Below are 20,229 nucleotides of genomic sequence, written 5' to 3'. Positions count from 1 at the left end.
GCATATATATATACAACAATGTCTTTAAATCTTCACTTTAGATTTCTTCATCTTCGATGTATAGGCAACTGTCGTGAACCACTAATGCTGGTAAATCATTTGGATTTACTGTATATTGATCTTGATTGACTGCAAAGTCAAGGTCACATTTTCTACAGTACAATGTAACTTCACTCTTGTCATATCTCTTTGTATAGTCAATGATACTATTTGCATTCATATTATGAAATTCACGAGTTTCAATCTGTCTATTTGAAGCAATATCACATACAGTGTTTTCAAATGGTGAATCACATTCCGTCACAACCAAATAAAAATCACTTGTTTTATAGTCATAGTAGGTAGTGTCATCACAGCGATGACGTAGAAACCAGATTGTCTTGTTACCCCAACCGTTGAATCGTAGACCAGATTCCTCTTTCCAAAATAATTTAAATCCACGACGATACCAATCTCGTAGAAATAAACTAAAATCACGTTAGGGATTCTTTCCAATCATAGCGGGGTAAGTATTCTCCCACTGATCACATTGATCATAGTGAAAATTGGAGCACAGGTGCCCTCTAGGATGAGAGTCACACACCTCCTCAAGACATGAATTACATCCTTTAATTTGTACTGCATAGCCTCTATGTAATTTACAAGGATTACATAATTTACACTTTTCACTATAGTCATCAATAATTGTACAAGTCTCACATTGATTCCAACTGCCAAGAGTGTACATGCACAATGGACATATATAGAACATTTTTCGGTTTCCAATGTCAACTCACTCACAGCTAAACCGTCGCTGATCCACTTCGTTCTATAAATTCAAGGTTGCGGGAAATGGGGGGGGGGGGAGAGGAGTAACTCTGTGACGTTACCTCTATCGAATGATGGGGGGAGCCATATACATTGAATCCAATATTCCCACCGCCACTCATATGTAAGCACGTCTCTGATTGGCTGAGAAGGGGGATGTATCCGACTCGATGATTGGCTGAGAAGGAAACACGTGATCTAACTGTTTCCTGTTCCAGGACACCTTGACATTCATCCCTAGCATGCACTTGTCCAAAACAACAATAATAAATAAATCCCTCAGGCCTAAAGATTAAAGAAACCTTAATGTTTCTTAATTCCCCCACTCGTGAATCAATAATTCCCCCTAGCGATTATGTAAATCAATTTCTCAGGTTAAGCTAACCAAACAACAACGAAGCCATGTTTGTTTATTAATTCTCCCCTTCGTGAATCAATAATTTCCCCTAGCGATTATGAAAATCACAGATTAAAGAAGCCTTAATGTTTCTTAATTCCCTCTTCGTGAATCAATAATTCCCCCGTCGATTATGTAAATCAAGTTCACAGGTTAGGTTAGCCAAACAACAATGAAGCCATGTTTGTTTCATAATTCCCCCATCGTGAATCAATAATTTCCCCTAGCGATTATGTAAATCAACGGAAATTCACTTCCCCCTCGAGTCCTAGATCAATAACATTGTTCCCGTTAGAATTCAATGCGCATGTGCAACCTTCGCCCCCCCGAGCTATTACACATAGAAACATCAAATAAATCGACATTGGAAAAAGAGGTCATTGAGCGATTACGTAATCTTTCTCCCTAGGGACTCTATGACCATATTGTTTCATAATTCCCCATGCTCGTGAATCAATAATTCCCCAATCGATTATGTAAATCACCCTCATGTCATTCGCACGTGGCCAAAAAACAACAGATCGATTTACCTTGACACTCCCCCATTAGACTCGATCGATAATCCTTGAATAAATTATGTCCCGTCATCCCCACGCTCGTGAATCAATAATATCAATAATTCCCCCATCGATTATGTAAATCACCCCTCATGTCATTCGCACGTGGCCATACAACAACAGATCGATTGACCTTGACACACCAACATTAGACTCGATCGATAATCATTGAATAAATTATGTCCCCCCTCGATTATGTAAATCATCCCGCATGCCATTCGCACGTGGCCAAACAAAAACAGATCGATTGAGCTTGACACACCCACATAACACTCGATCTATAATCCTTGAATAAATTATGTCCCGTCAGCATTAAACTAAATTGTAGATGGCAGCAGGGGTGGGTGACACGAGTAGCACCTCCCCCTCTACTAACACTGTATTAATTTTATGGAAACTGCACCGAGACACGCCATATTACTTTCTACCACACCGCTCCTTTTTTTTGCCAAGCCGTGTCATTTTCCGTTTCGCCGTGTCTGCCTCACCATGTGCCACTGGTGTATAACATTTTTGCAATGTGACTGCCACCCCTTGTGAAGAGCTAGAGGCACAGAAAAATTGTTTCAGAAAGCTGTATTTAACTCGTGTTTAGGGCCAAAATGGAGTGTGCTCGTCCTTGAGTCAGCGCCTATATTGTGTTAGCTGAAATAAAGTTGTTATTGCCACAGAGCAAAATAGTAGAAGTTGTACAGCAAAGTTTTGTAGATATTTTCGTTGAAGCAGACAAGCAAGCAGGAACCAGCGTGAAATTGAAGTTAGACTGGAACCTAAAAGTAGATAAAATATGCAACAGTTCCTTTGGCTCACCACACAATTTTTTCTTAGAATAACAAGTAAAAAAATTCGCAGCTCGCAATTCTATTGTTAGCCACAACTCTCCAGCCAGTCCTGGGTCGGTGCAAACACTAACTAGTACCTTATCAGTGCAAAAACAGGCTGGAGCTTCTTTACAAAGCATCATTGAAAGTTTTAAGACCAGTGGCACCACAGCTCAGGAGGAGTAGTATTGCCCCTTAGATAGGGGTAATGGCTTGATGTGTCTCCGATAATTTTTGAAACAAGCAGTGATATACAGTAGCGGAAAGGCACACACTGTTGAGTAGCAAACTATGTGTGTCGTCGAGGATGAAAATGGCTGGAAAAATGGGAACAACACATTTAGGTCAGCTTTTATTTTAAAACTGGCGAACCTGCTTCTTAAGCTTATGAATGCTTAGAAGCAGCTTTTGGAAAAATATATCTGCTACGGTCAAACGTGTTTATCTTGTTCAACATATTCAAACTTGGCCGCGATTTATTTAAGGATAACCACCAGTCCGGCAAACCTTCCACATAAAAAATCGACACAAATATTACGGAAGTTTATTGCGGCTGATGATTAAGTTATGGCTGAAGGGCCAAATTTTATTTCTTTTGTCGTTCATCGTTTTTTAACTAATGATGTAAACATGCATCAAGAGTTCACGATAAATCTTATAAGGCATTACATAATAAAAAAAAACAAGTTTTTTCAACTAAAAGTAAGGAGCAACATTAAAACCCAAAAAGAACAGATATTATTTCGTATATGAAGGAGTTCATCCCCTCCTCAATGCCTCGATCTATCTGTTAAAGTTTTTAAGAATTTTTAAAAACGTTTCCTATTCTAATTAAACGGCCCTTGTGATTCAGGAGTCTTTCTTAAAAAATTGGGACAGACAGCATAAAGAGCAAGGTTTTGAGGAGGGGGGCAACCCTTTTATTTACGGAATGATTTCTGCTCATTTTCAATTTTGATATCGCTTCTTACTTTCAGTTGAAACAACTTGTTTTTTTATTTAGTTTCTTATCGTTTTTCAAATAATACAAGTAAATCTGGCTCTCCCTCCATGAAAAATTCCCTCCTCACACGGGGAACTCCTCCGTAGAAATCTCTCCCCCCGTAAAATCTCTTCCGGACGATTCAGCCGGAAAAATTCTCCTTAGCTTACTTTCATTTGAAAAATATTTTCTAATCGTTTTTCCGATCATTCCGGAAACCCCTCTCCCGTGGAATTTTTTGCCGGTCATCCAAATACTTTGAAGATAACCCCCGGATAATTCCTCCGGAATATCTCTACATGCAAAGTTGAATATGTAAAGAGAAAGTGAGACAAATAAAAATAATTTCGTATAAGTATTCTGTCAAATTCCCCCAGTGTAATATTTCCCCTGGAAATTTCACCCCCAGAAATCTCCCTCCCTCCCTTAGGAAACCAGCCACAAGCATAAAATCCTCCCCCTTCAAATAATGTCTTTATAATTCCCAATAACCAGTACTATACGTAAACAATGGGCAAATTTCATAACTTACAGGCCTCTCCCCACGGGCTGTAGGGGGTCATATTAACCCTAGATACATAGTTATTGTTCAACTATGCTGAACAAAATGGCTATCTAAAAATTTGGATCGGACAACTTTGGGAAAAAAGGGCGTGGGGGGGGGGGGTAGTTGCCCTCCAATCTTTTTGGTCACTTAAAAAGGCACTATAAATTTTAATTTACGTTTGAATGCACCCTCTTCCAATTTTATAGGATCATTATTTCGATGCTATTGCCCCCGGAAAAAAATACGCATCAATCCTAGGGGAAAAAAATAAACGTATCCGTGATCTTTCTTCTGGCAAAAAATTCTACATTTTGTATATAGAGGCTTGAAACTCCTAAAGTAGAGTTTTCTGATAAGCTGAATCTGATGGTTGATTTTCATTAAGATTTCTTGACTTTTCCGGGGTTTTTGCCCTTTTCGAAAATCAGGCAAATTTTCTCAGCCTCGTACCTTTTGGTGGGTAACACTAAACTTGAAAAGTTTTATATATTCGGAATCAGTATAATAAGCTGATTCTTTTGATGTATGTAAATTCCTGATGTTGTTGTTGTTGTTGATATCAAATTTCCGTTTTTTAGATTTTCGGTACTATTGAGCCGAGTCACTTACAGTTCGGTACCACGAACCCTTTGATATTCATGTTTTAAAAATTTGTGTTAGACGAGTAAAACAACCTTGACGTGAAATGGACACAGAATTCCTGAAGAGGGTAATTGTAACTTCAGAATCATGTCTTTTTGGGTTTGACTGAGAGGCTCAATCTTCTCAATGGAAGTGACTAGGCTCACTATGAACGAAGAAAGTTAAATAAAATCAGTCAAATATGAAGACAATACAAGTATAGGCATTATTTACCCAACAGGTATCATGCGTCATCAATTTCGTCCTGATTGGTAAAGAATCAGTCAGGAATACCACAAAATTGTCTTTCAGCGCTTGTGTGAAAAAGTTCGGAGGAAAGGGCCTGTCCTCTGATTTTTGTATAATAATCATATCCATCTTTAGTTTTAGGTCATGGGGTGGTAAATCAGGGATTTCAATCTAAGTAAGAAATTCTGGCGTAAATTCAATTTCTCCTTCCTGTTACTCTTTACAAAATCATAACTTTTATAGAGTGTGTATTCTCCTCTGAGACCATCTCAGCATTGATTTTACTTACTTCTTTTTGAATGGCGCAAAAATAACGCGTTCCTTCATTCCATTGTAATTTTAACTACTTTGCAAATACTTCCGATTCGATTGATCATGCTTGTTGTCGCATGACTTTTAAGTTTCGTTTGTGAGTAGAAGGGGGGTGCTACTCCCGTACGTACACCAAATATGGGCATAGAGTCATTAGGGAGAACACGTGGTAATGTCAGTCCCGTACGTACACCAAATATGGGCATAGAGTCATTAGGGAGAACACGTGGTAATGTCAGTCCCGTACGCACACCAAATATGGGCATAGAATCATTAGGGAGAACACGTGGTAATGTCAGTCCCGTACGTACACCAAATAAGGGCATAGAGTCATTAGGGAGAACACGTGGTTAATGGGGTCAATGACCTCTTTTTTCCAAGGTGTGTCAACAACAACAACATCGACCTTGACATTCGCTGAGAGCGTGCACTTACAACAACAACAACATCGACCTTGGAACACCTGTGCTGTCGACCTCAATTCACCTATCGTGAATCAATAATTCCCCTTAGAAACAACAAATTAATTCCCCTTTCTTGACAGTTCAATCAACCAATGACATCATCTGTCAGACTTTAAAAATTTTTGCATAGAAACGATTCTCCAGGAATAGATCCAAGTCATTAATGTCTTTGCCTCGGAAACAACTCTTTTGGTCGAACTCCAAAGGATATTAATAGCCAATGGCCATGAAAACAATTCTCCAAGAAACATCTTAGCGATGAATTGTTTTAGCGCGGGAATCAGGTTTCTTATTAATTTGAAATGCATTAGCGCAGAGATGCCAAAAACAAAAGGAACACGCTGAATTACGTTTAGGGATTATTTGGGCGAAACTGTTTTAGACAGGTTATGGAACTATTTCGGCGAAACAGTTAGAGACATTTTAAAAGATGATTTTTGAAGAGATTTTAGAAGAGAATTTAAAGGTGAAACTCTGTGGTCGTTATAATACACAAGTTTCATTTGAACAGTGTTGTGAGGTCCTCTAACCCAACCCCAAAGGGTTCCAATCCTCCTACCCCAACCCCGAAGGCCGCCCCCGGTCCGCCCCGGGCCCCCCCGCGCCCCAAGGGCCACCGGCGCCCCCAAAGGCCCACCCAGACCCCCAAAGGCCATCCCCGGGCCCCCCAAAGGCCCATCGAGCTCCCAAAGGACCAAAAGGGTCCCAAAGGCCCTCCACCGGTCCCCAAATGTCTCCCAGGCCCCCAACTGCCCCCCTGACCCCCAAAGGCCCTCCCTGTGCCCCAAAGGCCCTCCCTATGTCCCCAAAGGCCCCCCCCGGTCCCCAAAGGTCCCCCGGGCTCCCAAAAGACCACTCAATCCTCAAGGGCCCCCGGATCCCCAAACGCCCTCCCTGGACCCCAAAGGTCCTCCCTCGGTCCCCATACATGCACACAAAAACTTACACACACACTAAAACTTACACACACGCAAAAAAACTTACACACACACACAAAAACTTACACACACACACAAAAACTTACACACACACACCAAAACTTACACACACACGCCAAAACTAACACACACACACACACAAAAAATTACACACACACACACAGACACACACAAACTTACACATGCACACGAAAACTTACATGCAGACAAAAACTTACATGCACACAAAAACTTAAACACACACACACACAAAACTTACACACACACACACACGAAAACTCACACAAACACTACAAAACTTACACACAAACAAAAAATTACACACACACACAAACACAAAAACTTAAACATGAACAAAAAAAACTCACACACACACAAACAAAAACTTACACACACACACACAAAAAACTTACACACACACACAAGAAAACTTACACACTCACGCCAAAAATTAAACACAAAGAAACTAACACACACACACACACACACACACACAAAAACTTATACACACACACATACAAAAAAAAAAAACACACAAAAAAACTTACACACACACACACACACACACAAACTTACACAAAAACAAACAAAAAATAAATCAAAAAACACAAGCAAAGACAAAAAAAAAATTACACACACACACACAAAAACTTAGACCCACACGCACAAAATTACAAGCACACAAAAACTTACATGCACACAAAAACGTACACACACACAGAAACTTACACACACGCACAAAAACTCACACACACACAAAAACTTACACACACACACACATGAAAAACTTAAACACACACGCCAAAACTTACACACACACGCCAAAACTTACACACACACACAGAAAAACTTACACACACACACACACACACACTAACATAAGCACACTAACACTTACAAGAACACCCACAAAAAAAAGCCCAAACACACTAACAAACAACAACATACCAAAAAAATACACACACACACACACCAAAACTCACACACACATTCCAAAACTTACACACACAAAAATACTTACACACACACACACACAAAAGTTAGAAAAAATACAAAATATTCCTTTATTACCTCTGCAAAACGGGTAAAAAGGAAGAATTCATACACATTTTCAACTAGCTAAGGGTAAGTGTTTTAAATATGAGCAATTCTGTTGCGAAAACACACAAAAGTTAGAAAAAATACAAAATATTCCTTTATTACCTCTGCAATACAGGTAAAAATGAAGAATTCATACACATTTTCAACTAGCTAAGGATAAGTGTTTTAAATATGAGCCATTCTGTTGCGAAAACACACAAAAGTTAGAAAAAATACAAAATATTCCTTTATTACCTCTGCAAAACGGCTAAAAATGAAGAATTCATACACATTTTCAACTAGCTAAGGGTAAGTGTTTTAAATATGAGCCATCCTGTTGCGAAAACACACAAAAGTTAGAAAAAATACAAAATATTCCTTTGTTACCTGTGCAAAACGGCTAAAAATGAAGAATTCATACACATTTTCAACTAGCTAAGGGTAAGTGTTTTAAATATGAGCCATTCTGTTGCGAAAACATACAAAAGTTAGAAAAAATACAAAATATTCCTTTATTACCTCTGCAAAACGGGTAAAAATGAAGAATTCATACACATTTTCAACTAGCTAAGGGTAAGTGTTTTAAATATGAGCCATTCTGTTGCGAAAACACACAAAAGTTTGAAAAAATAAAAAATGATCCCTTTTTAGCTCTGCAATAAGGCTAAAAATTAATAATTCATACAAATTTTCAACTAGCTAAAGGTTTAGTGTTATATATATGAGCCATTCTGTTTATTAAACACACAAAAGATTTAGAAAATACAAAATGTTACTTTATTACCTCTGCAATACGGCTAAAAATGAAGAATTCATACACATTTTCAACTAGCTATGGGTAAATGTTTTAAATATGAACCATTCTATTGCGAAAACCCACAAAAGTTAGAAAAAATACAAAATATTCCTTTATTACCTCTGCAAAACGGCTAAAAATGAAGAATTCATACACATTTTCAACTAGCTAAGGGTAAGTGTTTTAAATATGAGCCATTCTGATGGGAAAACACACAAAAGTTAGAAAAAATACAAAATGTTCCTTTATTACCTCTGCAAAACGGCTAAAAATGAAGAATTCATACACATTTTCAACTAGCTAAGGGTAAGTGTTTTAAATATGAGCCATTCTGTTGCGAAAACACACAAAAGCTAGAAAAAATACAAAATATTCCTTTATTACCTATGCAAAACGGCTAAAAATGAAGACTTCATACACATTTTCAACTAGATAAGGGTAAGTGTTTTAAATATGAGCCATTCTGTTGCGAAAACACACAAAAGTTAGAAAAAATACAAAATATTCCTTTATTACCTCTGCAATACGTCTAAAAATGAAGAATTCATACATATTTTCAACTACCAAAGGTTAAATGTTTTAAATATGAACTATTCTATTGCGAAAACACGCAAAAGTTAAAAAAAAGGACAAATGTTCAGTTATTACCTCCTCATTAAGGCTAAAATGAAGAATACATAAACAATTTAAACTAGATAAAGGGTCAATTTTTTAAATATTGGCAATTATATTGATTAAACACACAAAGTTTTAAAAAAAACATAATGCTCCTTTATTACCTCTGCAATACGGCTAAAAATGAAGAATTCATACACATCTTCCACTAGCAAAGTGTAAATGTTTTAAATATGAGCCATTCTGTAGCGAAAACAAACAAAAGTTACAAAAAATACAAAATATTCTACCTCTGCAAAACGGCTAAAAATGAAGAATTCCTACACAATATCAACTAGCTAATGGAAAGTGTTTTAAATATGAGCCATTATATTGCGTAAACACACAAAATTTAGAAAAAATGAAAAATGTTACTTTTTAACCTATGCAATACGGCTAATATTAAAGGATTCATACACAATTTCAACTATCTAAGTGTAAATGTTTTAAATATGAGCCATTCTATTGCGAAAACACACAAAACTTAGAAAAAATGAAAAACTTTCGTTTATTACCTCTGCAATAAGGATAAAACTGAAGAATTCATACACCATTTCAACTAGCTTGGGGTTAGTGTATTTAATATCAGAAATTCTGTTGCTAAAACACACAAATGTTAGAAAAAATGCAAAATATTCCTTTATTACCTCTGCAATACGGCTAAAAATGAAGAATTCATACACATTTTCAACTAGCTAAGGGTAAATGTTTTAAATATGAGCCATTCTATTGCGTAAAGACACAAAAGTTAGAAAAAATGCAAAAGGGTCCTTTATTACCTCTGCAATACGGCTAAAAATGAAGAGCTCATACACATTTTCAACTAGCTAAGGTTACGTGTTTTAAATATGAGCCATTCTGTTGCGAAAACACACAAAACTTAGAGAAAATACAACTATTACTTTATTAATTCTGCAAAACGGATAAAAATTAATAATTCATACACATTTTCAAATAGATAAGGTTATATTTTTTTTATATTATCCATTCTATTGAGTAACCACAAAAAACTTTTAAAAAATGCAAAATGTTACTTTTTTACCTCTGCAATACGGCTCAAAATGAAGAATTCATACACATTTTCAACTAGCTAACGGTAAGTCATTTAAATATGAGCCAGTCTGTTGCGAAAACACACAAAAGTTAGAAAAAATACAAAATATTCCTTTATTACCTCTGCAAAACGGCTAAAAATGAAGAATTCATGCACATTTTCAACTAGCTAAGGGTAAGTGTTTTAAATATGATCCATTCTGTTGCGAAAACACACAAAAGTTAAAAAAAATACAAAATATTCCTTTATTACCTCTGCAAGACGGCTAAAAATGAAGAATTCATATACATTTTCAACGAGCTAAGGGTAAGTGTTTTATATATGAGACCTTCTGTTGCGAAAACACACAACAGTTAGAAAAAATACCAAATATTCATGTATTACCTCTTCAAAACGGCTAAAAATGAAGACTTCATACACATTTTCAACTAGCTAAGGGTAAGTGTTTTAAATATGAACCATTCTGTTGCAAAAAAACACAAAAGTTAGAAAAAATTCAACCTGACCCCCCTAATTGAAGGATATGAATTAGAACCATGGGAAAGTAATTTCATCGTATTTGCATTTCCCACAAGAGGATACTTTTCGAGTAAAAGTAAAGAGCTACCAGACTAAACCAAAGATATGATGAAATAATAACGAATAATTGTTCAAACTTAAATTTTCTGTATTACGGGAATAGTTTATTTTCGAACCATTATATCTACCAAAGGTTCAATACCTGAGTTAAACTAAGAGGTTTCAATTTCAGTAAAAAATTATATTTTGACAACATTTGACAATTTACCAAATTTAAAGTTTTGTTTAGTTTCAAAATGTTTTCTGTCACTCATCTTCTTTTAATCATTCACAAACAATACTAAAGAAAACCACTTCCCACGGTTTATTGATTTTAAATTATTAAGAAGGCTATTATTTCATTGAAATATACATTTTACATTTTTAATTTTCATGCTTTTGATAAGTGGCGCGCCACTTAACCTGATGTAAGTTAACCTAGAAATGTTAGGTAACTTAACCTAATCTAACCTAACCTGACCTTGGTGGTGAGGGTCCTACCCGTGTCAGGCTTTCGGTCCCGGGCCCCCAGGGTTGGGGGGGGGGGTCATCGTGAAATTTCTGGACAAATAACATTGGTGGGGGGGGGACCACCCGGGGTAGGGTTTCACTCCCCGAGGCCCCCGGGGGTGGGGGGGGGCCGTACGTAGGCTAAGCTAGTCTAACTTAAATTAACCTAACATAATCTAACCTAACTTAACCATACACCTAACTTTTTGTTGAGGGGGGCGGGAGCCCCCCTCCCCCCAAATAAATAACCTTAACAAAAGAGGCTGCCGTTAATTAACCTAACCTAACATAATCTAACCTAACCTAACCATACACCTAACTTTTTGTCTGTCTCTAACCTAATTCAAGGGATTTCAAGCGCGATGTTTGAGGCGGTGGGGGAGGGGGGGCTCAGTAGGCTATGCTAGTCTAACCTAAATTAACCTAACCTAACATAATCTAACCTAACCTAACCATACACCTAACTTTTTGTCTGTCTCTAACCTAATTCAAGGGATTTCAAGAGCGATGGTTGAGGCGGTGGGGGAGCTCCACTCCTAAGAACTTTTCTTTCTCGTACGTAGGCTAAGCTAGTCTAACCTAAATTAACCTAACCTAACAAAATCTAACCTAGACTAACCATACACCTGATCAATCTTTGATAGTTTTACAGAAATTCTCACTTCCCTTTGATGCTCTTCTATGTTCAAAACAAAATCGAACGTAACAATTAATTAATCTACATTGAAGATGTCTCGTTTGACATAATTAGTCTATGCGATGTAAGAAGTATTGTTTTGAAACCATTCTCCGCGAGTGAAAAGTGGCAATTCTAGTGAGTGTTAATTGATATATAGAAAGGTAATTATTGTTCTAAATCAACAGTTTGCACAATTTCGTAAATAAATAACCGTTATGTTAGCATATTTAAGACCGTTGAAAAGCTTTAAAAGTCAGTATATGCTTAAATAGAGGACAAGAGAGAAAATAATGGATGGTTCTTCAAATGCAAGCCTAGCAATGTTTGATGTGATTTCAATAATATCTCTTTTCAGTGTGTTCTCCATTGAAAATAAGCAAAATATGATGAAAAAAGCCTTCAGCTGCAATTTAAACCAAAAGGGCAAGATAATTATCAAGAATATTTCAATTAAAAATGTAAAATGTATATTTCAATGAAATTAGATCCCTCTCTAATAATTAAAAATCAATAAATCTTGGGAAGTGGATTTCTTTAGTATTGTTTGTGAATGATCAAAAGAAGATGAGTGACAGAAAACATTTTGAAACTAAACAAAACTTTAAATTTGGTAAATAGTCAAATGTTGTCAAAATGTAATTTTTTCCTGAAATTGAAACCTCTTAGTTTAACTCAGGTATTGAACCTTTGGTAGATATAATGGTTCGAAAATAAACTATTCCCGTAATACAGAAAATTTAAGTTTGAACAATTATTCGTTATTATTTCATCATATCTTTGGTTTAGTCTGGTAGCTCTTTACTTTTACTCGAAAAGTGTCCTCTTGTGGGAAATACAAATACGATGAAATTACTTTCCCATGGTCCTAATTCATATCCTTCAATTAGGGGGGTCAGGTTGTATTTTTTCTAACTTTTGTGTGTTTTCGCAACAGAATGGCTCATATTTAAAACACTTACCCTTAGCTAGTTGAAAATGTGTATGAACTCTTCATTTTTAGCCGTTTTGCAGAGGTAATAAAGGAATATTTTTTATTTTTTCTAACTTTTGTGTTTTTGCAACAGCATGGCTCATATTTAAAACATTTACCCTTAGCTAGTTGAAAATGTGTATGAATTCTTAATGTTTAGCCGTTTTGCAGAGGTAATAAATGAATATTTTGTATTTTTTTTCACTTTTGTGTGTTTTCGCAACAGAATGGCTCATATTTAAAACACTTACCCTTAGCTAGTAGAAAATGTGGATGAATTCTTCATGTTTAGCCGTATTGCAGAGGTACTAAAGGTACATTTTGCATTTTGTTGAAAGTTTGTGTGTTTTCGAAATAGACTGGCTCATATTGAAAACACTTTCCCTTAGCTAGTTAAATATCTGTAAGAATCTTTCATTTTTACTCGTTTTGCAGAGGTAATATAGGATCATTTTCCATTAAATATAACTTTTGTGGGTTATTGCAATAGAATGGCACAGATATAAAAAACTAAACCTTAGCTAGTTGAAGATCGGTATGAATTCTTCAATATTAGCGGTATTGCAGAGGTAATAAAGGAATATTTTGTATTTTTTCTAACTTTTGTGTGTTTTCGCAACAGAATGGCTCATGTTTAAAACACTTAACCTTAGCTAGTTGAAAATGTTTATGAGCTCTTCATTTTTAGCCCTTTTGCAGAGGTAATAAAGGAATATTTTGTATTTTTTCAAACTTTTTTGTGTTTTCGCAATATACTGTATAATAAAAAACGAATTGAACCTTTAGAGATATTAATTTGTTTTGTAATTATACTTATTGTGGATGATTTAATTGTGAAAATTAGGAACGTTTTGTATTTTTTCAATCTTTTGTTTTGTTACACAATATAATGTATCATTTCTAAAACATTTAACCTTTAGCTAGTTGAAAATTTGAATGAATTCTTCATTTTTAGCATAATTTAAGATGAAGTCAATGAACATTTTGCAATATTTATCAATTTTGTGTGTTTTAGCAACAAAATGTGTAATATTAAAAAAAATTACCCTAAGATTGTTTAAAATGTTTATGAATTCTTAATTTTTGTAAGATTTTAATTTTAAATAATTTATCTTGGTTTATTTTTTATAACTATTTTTTTTTGTATAACAATAATTTCTCATAAATAAAAAAATAAAACTTATATAGTTTAAAATGTTTATGAATTATTCATTTTTAGCCGTTTTTCAGAGGTAATAAAGGAATATTTTGTATTTTTTCTAACTTTTGTGTGTTTTCGCAACAGAATGGCTCATATTTAAAACACTTACCCTTAGCTAGTTGAAAATGTGTATGAATTCTTAATTTTTACCCGTATTGCAGAGGTAATAAAGGAACATTTTGCATTTTTTCTAACTTTTGAGTGTTTACGCAATAGAATGGCTCATATTTAAAACATTTACCTTTAACTAGTTTAAAATTTTTATGTATTTTTAATTTTGAGCCGTTTTGCAGAGTTAATATAGTAACATTTTGCATTTTTTATAACTTTTGTGTTATTATTAAATAGAATTGTTCATATTTAAAAAATTTACCCTTTAGCTAGTTTAAAATTTGTATGAATTATTAATTTTTAGCCGTATTGCAGATGTAATAAATGAACATTTTTTATTTTTTCTAACTTTTGTGTGTTTTCGCAATAGAATGGCTCATATTTAAAACATTTACCCTTATCAATTTTAAAATTTTTATTAATTATTCATTTTTATCCGTATTGAATATGTAATAAAGGAATATTTTGTATTTTTTCTAACTTTTGTGTGTTTTCGCAACAGAATGGCTCATATTTAAAACACTTACCCTTAGCTAGTTGAAAATGTGTATGAATTCTTCATTTTTAGCCGTATTGTAGATGTAATAAAGGAATCTTTTGTTTTTTTTCTTTCATTTGTGTGTTTTCGCAACAGTATGGCTCATATTTAAAACACTTACCCTTAGCTAGTTGAAAATGTGTATGAATTCTTCATTTTTAGCCGTTTTGCAGATGTAATACAGGAACATTTTGTATTTTTTCTAACTTTTGTGTGTTTTCGAAACACAATGGCTCATATTTAAAACACTTACCCTTAGCTAGTTGAAAATGTGTATGAATTCTTCATTTTTAGCCGTTTTTCAGATGTAATAAAGGATTATTGTGTATTTTTTCTAACTTTTGTGTGTTGTCGCAACAGAATGGCTCATATTTAAAACACTTACCCTTAGCTAGTTGAAAATGTGTATTAATTCTTCATTTTTAGCCGTATTGCACAGGTAATAAAGTAATATTTATTATTATTTATAAAAAATGTTTTTTTTATAAACAGATTGTCTCATATTTAATAAACTTAAAATAAGCTAGTTTAAAAGTTGTATTAATTCTTCATTTTTAGCCGTATTGCAGAGCTAATAAGGGAACATTTTGTATTTTTTCTAACTTTAGTGTGTTTTCGCAGCAGAATGGCTCATATTTAAAACACTTACACTTAGCTAGTTGAAAATGTGTATGAATTCTTCATTTTTACCCGTTTTGCAGAGGTAATAAAGGAATATTTTGTATTTTTTCTAACTTTTGTATGTTTTCGCAACAGAATGGCTCATATTTAAAACACTAACCCTGATCTAGTTTAAAATGTTTATGAATTATTCATTTTTATCATTTTTTCATAGGTAATAAAGTTATATTTTGTTTTTTTTATATCTTTTGTGTGTTTTCGCAACAGAATGGCTCATATTTAAAACACTTACCCTTAGCTAGTTGAAAATGTGTATGAATTCTTCATTTTTAGCCGTTTTGCAGAGGTAATAAAGGAATATTTTGTATTTTTTCTAACTTTTGTGTGTTTTCGCAACAGAATGGCTCATATTTAAAACACTTACCCTTAGCTAGTTGAAAATTTGTATGAATTCTTAATTTTTCGCAGTTTATCAGAGTTAATGAAGGAATATATTGTAATTTATCTGTCGATTGAGTTTTTTCAATAATTATTTGATATTCATAACAAAACTTAACATGACAACGTTGAAATTGTGTATGAATTCTTCTTTTTTACCCGTATTGCAGAGGTAATAAAGGAATATTTTGTATTTTTTCTAACTTTTGTGTGTTTTCACAACAGAATGGCTCATTTTTAAAACACTTACCCTTACCTAGTTGAAAATGTGTATGAATTCTAACTTTTTACCCGTTTTGCTGAGGTAATAAAGGAATATTTTGTATTTTTTCTAACTTTTGTGTGTGTGTGTGTGTAAGTATTTGTGTGTGTGTATGTGTTGGCATGTGTGTGTGTGTTTTCTTGTGTGTGTGTGTGTATGTTTTTTGTGTGTGTGTGTGTGTGTGTTTAAGTTTTTGTGTGCATGTATGTTTTTGTGTTCATTTAAGTTTTGGTGTGATTGTTTAATTTTTTTTGTGTGTGTGTGTTTTATTTTGTGTGTGTGTGTGTGTGTAAGTTTTTGCGTGTGTGTGTATGTTTTTGCGTGTGTGTGTAAGTTTTAATTTGTTTGTGTGTGTTATTTTTTGTGTGTGTGTGTGTGTTTTTGCGCGTGTGTGTAAGTTTTTGTGTGTTTAAGTTTTTGTGTGCATGTAAGTTTTTGTGTGCATGCAAGTTTTTGCGTGTGGGTCTAAGTTTTTGTGTGTGTGTGTAAGTTTTGTGTGTCTAAGCTTTTGTGTGTGGATGTAAGTTTTGTGTGTGTGTGTGTAAGTTTTTGTGTGTGTGTGTGTATGTAAGTTTTTGTGTGTGTAAGTTTTTTGTGTGTGTGTGTGTATAATGTGTGTGTGTGTGTGTGTGTGTGTTAGTTTTTGTGTGTTTTAGTTTTGGCGTGTGTGTGTATGTTTTTGTTTTTGTTTGTGTAAGTGTTGTGTGTGTGTGTGTGTGCATGTTTTTGTGAGTGTGTGTGTGAGTTTTTTTTGTGTTCATTTGTATGTTTTTGTGTGTGTGTGTGTGTGTAATTTTTTGTGTGTGTGTCTGTTTTTGTGTGTGTGTGTGTGTTTTCGTGTGTGTTTGTGTGTTTGAGTTTTGTGTGTGTGTGTGTGTAAGTTTTTGTGTGCATGTAAGTTTTTGTGTGCATGTAAGTTTTCGTGTGCATGTGTAAGTTTTTGTGTGTGTGTGTGTGTGTGTAAGTTTTTCTGTGTGTGTGTGTATGTTTTGGAGTGTGGGTTTTATTTTTCGTGTGTGGGTTTTAGTTTTCTTGTGTCTGTGTAAGTTTTTGTGTGTGTGTGTGTAAGTTTTTGTGTGTGTGTAAGTTTTTGTGTGCATGTATGGGGACCGGGGGGGGACCTTTGGGGCCCAGGGAGGGCGTTTGGGGATCCGGGGGCCCTTGAGGATTGAGTGGTCTTTTGGGAGCCCGGGGAACCCTTGGGGACCGGGGGGGCCTTTGGGGACATAGGGAGGGCCTTTGGGGCACAGGGAGGGCCTTTGGGGGTCCGGGGGGGGGGGGGCAGTTGGGGGCCTGGAAGACATTTGGGGACCGGTGGAGGGCCTTTGGGACCCCGTTGGTCCTTTGGGAGCTCGATGGGCCTTTGGGGGCCCGGGGATGGCCTTTGGGGGTCTGGGTGGGCCTTGGGGGGTACCGGTGGCCCTTGGGGAGCTTGGGGGGCCTTTGAAGACCGGGGGCTTCCTTCGGGGTTGGGGTAGGAGGATTGGAGCCCTTTGGGGTTGGGTTAGAGGACCTCACAACACTGTTCAAATGAAACTTGTGTATTATAACGACCACAGAGTTTCACCATTAAATTCTCTTCTAAAATCTCTTCAAAAATCATCTTTTAAAATGTCTCTAACTGTTTCGCCGAAATAGTTCCATAACCTGTCTAAAACAGTTTCGCCCAAATAATCCCTAAACGTAATTCAGCGTGTTCCTTTTGTTTTTGGCATCTCTGCGCTAATGCATTTCAAATTAATAAGAAACCTGATTCCCGCGCTAAAACAATTCATCGCTAAGATGTTTCTTGGAGAATTGTTTCCATGGCCAGTGGCTATTAATATCCTTTGGAGTTCGACCAAAAGAGTTGTTTCCGAGGCAAAGACATTAATGACCAGGATCTATTCCTGGAGAATCGTTTCTATACGAAAATTTTTAAAGTCTGACAGATGATGTCATTGGTTGATTGATCTGTCAAGAAAGGGGAATTAATTTGTTGTTTCTAAGGGAATTATTGATTCACGATAGGTGAATTGAGGTCGACAGCACAGGTGTTCCAAGGTCGATGTTGTTGTTGTTGTAAGTGCACGCTCTCAGCGAATGTCAAGGTCGATGTTGTTGTTGTTGACACACCTTGGAAAAAAGAGGTCATTGACCCCATTAACCACGTGTTCTCCCTAAGGACTCTATGCCCATATATTGTGTACGTACTTGACTGACATAACCTCGTGGTCTCCCTACTGATTCTATGCCCATATATTGTTTACGTACGTGGCTGGCATTACCATTTGTTCTCCACAATGACTCTATGTCAATATATGGTGTACGTACGGGGCTGACAAAACCACGTGTTCTCACTAATTACTCTATGTACATATATGGTGTACGTACGGGAGTAGCACCCCCCCTTCTACTTTTGTGATTTGTTGGTATTCTCACTGTCGCTTTTCTTCTAACCACAGATTTCGTTTTGCATCATTTTCGTTTGTGTTTCTTTGTGATGCTGGTTTACGAAGCTCTTCTTAGCACAAATTTTGCTGTACATTATTTTGGTTTGCGATCCGTTATGATTCATTCTGTTGCGTCTCTCTTGACCGCACATTCCTTTTAACGTCATTTTGTTTGCGATTCGATATGATTCTCGCTGTCGCTTGTCTTCCAACCTCAGGTTTCGTTATGCATGATTTTAATTTATCGTTCGTTGAGATGAACCTAAAATAAACTCATCCTCTCATTCCACTGTAATTTTAATTACTTCATGAATGCTTCCTATTTGATTGATCAAGATCGCTGCCGTCTGGCTTCTAACCACAGATTTTGTTTTGCATCATTTTCGTTAGATACACATTATGACTCTCGCTGTCGCTTGTCTTCTAACCGCAGATTTCCTTGCGAATCCTTTTCGCTTGCGATTCGTTCTGATTCAAGTTGTCGCAAGGTTTGTGATTTGTTGTGATGAACTTAAAACAACGCGTTCCTTCGTTCCACTGTAATTTTGATCCATTGTAATTTCCTATTCGATTTATCATGATCGCTGTCAAATGTCTTCTAGCCTCAGATTTTGTCGTGCTTTATCTTTATTCATAATGCCTCATATTTTTCCATACCTTTGGCTTTAGCTGCTCGGGTTCATTCGTCGTCTTGTGTAATTTCGCTTGGTTCCTTTGCAACTGAACCATCGTGTAACTGAACACCTTGCAACTGAACTCATGTAACGAATACTCGTAGAAGTCAAATTTTAGCGCAAAGTACAACGGATTGAGGAGGGGCAGCCCCCTCATATACGAAATAATTTCTGTCTGTTTTAAGCTTTAACATTGTTCCTTACTTTTAGTGGAAAAATACTTGTTTTTTTTATTTAATTTTTGACCGTTTTCCAAGTCATGCTGGAAAATCCGCCTACCTCTCCATGGAAAATTTTCCCTTTAGAAATCCACCTGTCTCCCGTGGACCATTCCTTTATGGAAATTTTTTCCGATGTAAAACATCATGTAAATCCCATAAAGGCGATTCTCTCCTCACTAAAATTTCCCCCAAAAGTTTTTTCATTAAAAACTTCTGTTTTGCTTAATTTCTGATCGTTTTTTCAAAACATGCCGGACCTCCACCCCGCTCTCCGGAAAATTCCCTCCCCGCTGAAAATTTGTGAAATTGAGAAAAACGCAGGGGAAATTGAGCAACCAAAGAGAAATTAAGAGTAATAAAAAGAATTCAAAATATGGATTCCGGAAAATCCCCTCCAGGCAAGATTTCCCCTGGTAAATTTCCGCTGGAAACTTTAATCCCCATGGACCCCCCCCCCACAGAAACTTCCTCCCAGTGTTCTTTTTATATTTCCCAATAACAAATACTACATGTAAACAATGAGAAAAGTGCATAACTTATAACCCTTTCCCCAGGGGCTAAGGGGGGTCATGTTATCCCCAGAGGCACAGTTATTGGACCTTTCAACTTAGCTGATAAAAAGGCTATCTCAAAATTATGATCAAATGTTTTTGGCAAAAAAAGGGGGTATGAGTCGGGGGTTAGTGGCCATCCAATCTTATAGTTCGCTTAAAAAAGGTATTAGAACTTGTAATG

The 20,229-nt window shown here is 35.8% G+C and overlaps 1 protein-coding gene across 1 annotated transcript in view; it reads right to left on the bottom strand.

The window, feature by feature from the left end:
* The window catches only part of LOC148950378 (damage-control phosphatase 1-like), a 156,735-nt gene that overhangs the window by 25,909 nt on the left and 110,597 nt on the right, over nt 1-20,229 (bottom strand). The window lies entirely within an intron of this gene.

This window comes from Artemia sp. Qi Xiang Cuo, chromosome 7, assembly GCF_049724085.1.
Source record: "Artemia sp. Qi Xiang Cuo chromosome 7, ASM4972408v1, whole genome shotgun sequence".
NCBI lineage: Eukaryota > Metazoa > Arthropoda > Branchiopoda > Anostraca > Artemiidae > Artemia > Artemia sp. Qi Xiang Cuo.
This window is presented reverse-complemented; position numbering and strand designations above follow the sequence as displayed.